The sequence below is a fragment of the Haliotis asinina genome, chromosome 15 (genome assembly GCF_037392515.1).
Source record: "Haliotis asinina isolate JCU_RB_2024 chromosome 15, JCU_Hal_asi_v2, whole genome shotgun sequence".
Classification (NCBI taxonomy): Eukaryota; Metazoa; Mollusca; class Gastropoda; order Lepetellida; family Haliotidae; genus Haliotis; species Haliotis asinina.
In genome coordinates this window covers 17,272,501-17,278,225 of record NC_090294.1, presented here as the reverse complement: position 1 = coordinate 17,278,225, position 5,725 = coordinate 17,272,501, and the positions used below count along the sequence as shown (strand labels likewise).

The 5,725-nt window shown below is 43.8% G+C and overlaps 1 protein-coding gene and 1 long non-coding RNA gene across 2 annotated transcripts in view; one reads left to right on the top strand and one right to left on the bottom strand.

The window, feature by feature from the left end:
* Window positions 1-5,343: 5,343 nt before the first annotated feature.
* Window positions 5,344-5,725, top strand: part of LOC137265990 (uncharacterized) — a 4,336-nt gene continuing 3,954 nt past the window's right edge. The window contains exon 1 of the long non-coding RNA XR_010954955.1: window positions 5,344-5,372. This is a non-coding gene — a long non-coding RNA (uncharacterized lncRNA). The remainder of the gene's footprint in view (window positions 5,373-5,725) is intronic.
* Window positions 5,499-5,725, bottom strand: part of LOC137265987 (protein phosphatase 1 regulatory subunit 3B-like) — a 93,834-nt gene continuing 93,607 nt past the window's right edge. The window contains exon 3 of the mRNA XM_067801486.1: window positions 5,499-5,508. The gene's annotated coding sequence lies outside the window, so the exon portion shown is untranslated. The remainder of the gene's footprint in view (window positions 5,509-5,725) is intronic.

Here is a 5,725-nt window from a genome sequence, read left to right as displayed (position 1 = left end):
ACCAACCAACCAAACAACCAACCAACCAACTCCATTTTTGAAGAATTTATTGCATGGGGGTAGGAGCAGTTGTTTTATGCAATTTCAATGTCAGTACGGTGAAAATTCGGACGTCTATAGACAAAGTCTGCCGCCAACACAGCAGCAGCTTCCTTGTTGTGTTTTTGTGTACTTGAGTTCACTTTGTTACTTTGAGTTACTTTGCTGATATACCGAGTTGTCAAATTCCCCTGAACCACAGCTAAATCAGATCCTTGTGTGCTGGATTTCACCCCATGACACCGAATCTGTCGACTTGTCACATGCAATTAGGGGCAAAATGTTCATTTATCCGACGATAAACACACATCTTCCATCCCGCCGGTGAAGATGAGATCGTGATTCGTCACTAAATCAGACTCTCCTTCAGTTTCTAAAGTTACAATTTCTAAGACTCTAGGACAATACCGCAAGCGATTGCGCCGATTGATGTCTGTCAAACAGGCCACAGCTGTACTTCTTGGTCGAGTCCCCACTTCACGCAATCGATTCCTGACAGTTTGATCGGGAATTCCTCTCAAACCAGGGATATGTTGTGCAGTTTCCCTAACTGCGGCAAGACGATGACGCCAGTGAGCAACAACATGTAGCGGTCCTTGGTTCGGGTGGGTACGACTGCTCCTCGGGCGATCTCGAGCGGGACTGATCTGCAGGAAACGATCCCAATTAAAGACGAGATATGGTACTTTGATGATCGTCGAAATGTCGGGCAATTGCAGACTGTGACTCCCCAGCTTCAAGGCGATGTTATATGCGGGGCACTCAGTGGTTGCATGATTTCCTCTTTTCAAGGCAAAAAGCGAATGACACGATTAAAGACACAATGTCACACGACACTTCTCTAGAAGTACATAATGCATTTCTCTAAATAGTACTAACTATCAGCCCTCAGGGAAGCTACGATATAATTTATTCAAAAAACAATCACATATTTTCATTACAGTATCTTATTTTATAGTTCGAACGAATTAGAGCAACGTTACGTTAAATCGACTCTCGTGCCCTCTACTGGCCAAACATTATTTCAAGCAAACACCATGGTTATGCAACATCAGTAACATCAGAAATGTTTGAGTTTTAGAGAATCCAGATTATGGTATTGATTCCACGGTCTCAAAAACTTTCTTTCAACGAAGTTCTATCGTGGTTGTATATTTTTTGTCAATCTTAAAGATGTGATTTTGTTGATACCCCCTTCCGCTTTACAAGTATGACGCCCTGGAGATCTATCGTGTCGGAATCCCTTCCTGGTAGACGAGAGTATGAGGTACTGGGCACCTATCGTATCGGAATCCCTTCCTGGTAGACGAGTATGAGGTACTGGGACCTGTCGTGTCGGAATCCCTTCCTGGTAGACGAGTATAAGGTACTGGGATCTATCGTGTCGGAATCCCTTCCTGGTAGACGAGAGTATGAGGTACTGGGGACCTATCGTATCGGAATCCCTTCCTGGTAGACGAGTATGAGGTACTGGGACCTGTCGTGTCGGAATCCCTTCCTGGTAGACGAGTATAAGGTACTGGGATCTATCGTGTCGGAATCCCTTCCTGGTAGACGAGAGTATGAGGTACTGGGGACCTATCGTATCGGAATCCCTTCCTGGTAGACGGGTATGAGGTACTGGGACCTGTCGTGTCGGAATCCCTTCCTGGTAGACGAGTATAAGGTACTGGGATCTATCTTGTCGGAAACCCCTTCCTGGTAGACGAGTATGAGGTACTGGGATCTATCGTGTCGGAATCCCTTCCTGGTAGACGAGAATGAGGTACTGGGATCTATCGGTAGACGAGTATGAGGTACTGGGATCTATCTTGTCGGAAACCCCTTCCTGGTAGACGAGTATGAGGTACTGGGATCTATCATGTCGGAAACCCCTTCCTGGTAGACGAGTATGAGGTACTGGGATCTATCGTGTCGGAAACCCCTTCCTGGTAGACGAGTATGAGGTACTGGGATCTATCGTGTCGGAATCCCTTCCTGGTAGACGAGTATGAGGTACTGGGATCTATCGTGTCGGAAACCCCTTCCTGGTAGACGAGTATGAGGTACTGGGATCTATCTTGTCGGAAACCCCTTCCTGGTAGACGAGAATGAGGTACTGGGATTTATCGTGTCGGAATCCCTTCCTGGTAGACGAGTATGAGGTACTGGGATCTATCGTGTCGGAAACCCCTTCCTGGTAGACGAGTATGAGGTACTGGGATCTGTCATGTCGGAATCCCTTCCTGTAGACGAGTATGAGGTACTGGGATCTATCGTGTCGGAAACCCCTTCCAGTAGACGAGTATGAGGTACTGGGATCTATCGTGTCGGAATCCCTTCCTGGTAGACGAGAATGAGGTACTGGGATCTATCGTGTCGGAATCCCTTCCTGGTAGACGAGAATGAGGTACTGGGACCTATCGTGTCGGAAGCCCCTTCCTAGTAGACGAGAATGGGGTACTGGTTACCTATCGTGTCGGAATCCCTTTCTGACAGACAGGTATCAGCTAAAACAACGGCTTCTAAAAAGGCATGTTGTCGCATTCGCCATATACAAGAGAAGATGAACATTATCGCGAATCTTACACATTATTTTTTAAATGAGTATTACCTGTAAAGTGCATTTTTGAGATATGAACTATTCCAGTCTGCTCACCCTTATAAGTACCAGTCTTCACGACAAACATTACAACAAAAGGTCTGGATCGAAGGTTGCATATATGATAAATATAATGGTGACAGATAGCATACCACGGAATCTTATTCCAGGACAGAAAGACCACAACTTTCCGAGAGTTTAAATGCGCCACTTTGGTAGCATATACTAGGGAACGAGGAAGATACTTGAGAAAAGTGAAATTACGAAAATATACTCGAAGTCATTCGAAAAACCCGGGAAATATTGCAATAATGGATTTTAAAAAATGAAATAACAGAAATCGAGAATTTGGGAATTTCAGTTTATGGTATGAATATGTTTTCATGCTACGTCATCGGAACACCGAGTTCACCTCTTCTCCCGGACGTCACTAGAAACACACTCCTTGTCACCGACGTCACTAGAAACACACCCTTGTCACCGACGTCACTAGAAACACACCCCTTGTCACCGACGTCACTAGAAACACACCCCTTGTCACCGACGTCACTAGAAACACACCCTTGTCACCGACGTCACTAGAAACACACTCCGTGTCACCGACGTCACTAGAAACACACCCTTGTCACCGACGTCACTAGAAACACACTCCTTGTCACCGACGTCACTAGAAACGGTTCCCTCCCATTACGACTACTCTCCAACTGGACTACTCATTAAATACACAAACTTAATGGACGACTGATTTCTAATTACTACCTGTCACCCCTATCATGCGACTCTTGGATCAGTTCATTTTCAACAAAAATATAAACACACGTGTAATCTCATGTTTATTTTACATACAACACATTACACATTTATCACACATTTATCACATAGCGCATTTAATTTGTCGCATAGCCAAAATAGTCATCACTGAATGTTGCTAGGTACAGGTATATCATGTGCACAGTGTTCAGTCTAATTTCAGCAATCTTCCTGCAGCGTCCACGAACTCCAAGGGTGTCTTCTGGTTGTTCTGCAGCTGGGTCTTCAGGTTCTGCAGACGAGTGTCCAGTTGAACATACTTCCTCTTCCTGGGTGGAGGGTTGGCACCATGCATCATCTGAGCAAGCAGTCTTCTGTTTGAGGATTCCAAGGACTTGATGGTGGAGATGAAACTGAAGATGTTGGGATGACAGCGCTGCACAGTTTGGTTCAGGTGATGGTGCCAACCCTCTAGGTGGTTGTTTGTTCTCGGCCCTTCAGTGTTGTTGTGGTTCCAGACAGCAATGGGGAATCTAGCACCGAAGTCCACCCAGTTGTTCACGATGTAGTCTTTAAACTGCTCGCACTTGGCATGACCAATAGGGCCCTTTGGAAGTGCAGGCGTTGTCTTGCGTCGGTGACGATACAGTCCAGACTTCACAGAGCACAGGGGCGGGACAGTGGCGGCAGCTTCTACAGGGATGTTGTTGATTTCGTCGTTGTAGATTTGTTGAATTGCAGTCGTTTCTTCACGGGGGCGCTTGCGGAGGTTGCTGATCAACTTCATTGATGTCTCATCTTCTGGTGGGTGGTTGTGTGCTCCTGTAACAGTACGAATGAATTCGCCAACTGTAGAGATGTTTCCTTTGCATCCAGTCTGAGCACATCTCCAGTAGACTGCAGTATCTCCAGTGCGGTTCAGCTTGTATCTATAGCTCTGATGTATAACCTGCCGGGCTCCTCTCTGTGATATCACAAACTCTGCTCTCTGAACATTCGCCATAGTTATAACATGAAATTTCCATTCCAATCTTATATAGTTAAGTTTTGAAAAACTGAGACGTTGAGACATTTAACTCTCTACTACCTCTTGCTACTACTCCTTTGTTTTGCATTGAAGCTTGTTTGTTTGTTTATACAAGAATACTGTGATCAGTTCTTTTAAGGATCATCACAAACACAACTTTAAAGATGCAATCAGATAAAACTAATGTTTGTATAAACAAATAGCTGATCAAACAAGTGAGGATTATCAATCCGTCCTGTTTCCTGGTTATTTAATTATTTTTTTTTAAATGTTATGTTCTTTACTTAACTAAGTCAGTGGAATGAGTCCATTATTATAAAGGGTGCCTAATTGAAATGAGTATTTCAACAGTAGTCGAGTTGGGAAGTAGTCCAGTTGGAGAGTAGTCGTATTGGGAGGACACCCTAGAAACACACCCTCGTCACCGATGTCACTAGAAACACACTCCGTGTCACCGACGTCACTAGAAACACAACCCTTGTCACCGACGTCACTAGAAACACACCCCTTGTCACTGACGTCACTAGAAACACACCCGTTGGCACTGACAATCCCAACAATCTCCATATTCAAGCTGTATACGGGTTAAACAGTGCACCTGTATATCTACTGCATGTAGATTGTCTTTGGTGACTCAATGTACTTCAGTTATAAAGTCAGTCATAATGATGGTATTATACGAAACATTAACTCGTGCACGATCATTTTTTTGTTTTGTTTTTTTTGACATGCTTACATGTCAAAATATTTGTTTGGATTCAGTTGCTGAGTAAGCCTTCCTGTGGCCTTTTTTATTAGCCTGATTCTATTTCAAAGAGCCAACTGTCATCTTGGGGGTATTTTGAATGACAGATTACATAGTCCATACCCCTTGGATAATCATGGGATCCGCTTCATGATGCCCACAGGTTAATATATAAAATTGTTAAACGCTTTTAATTCAGAACCTCATGCTCGCTCCGACCGTCTGCACAGGTGAGGCGTTTCTCTATACAGAGTTTGGTGTTACCTTAATTAGTAAACAGGAACTAACATTTTTAGCCATGTCATTCTACAATACTGATTTCTTATGTTTATAAGATATTTGTGTAGAGCACATAACTAGTACGTACTCAAGGTGCTAGTATTCTTTGTAAAAAATCGGTATAGGGATCTTAACATGTTCTTAACATGCCTTTCACACGTGAGGCGGAATTAGACTTAATGCTGTCGGAATGAAAATTTCTGGAAATTCTGCAAATTCGGAAAGGATTCTAAAACTTCTTGCTGCATTCCTTATGTATTCCAAGTATTCGAGTCAGTTCTTGTAACAAGTCCTAAATATTTCG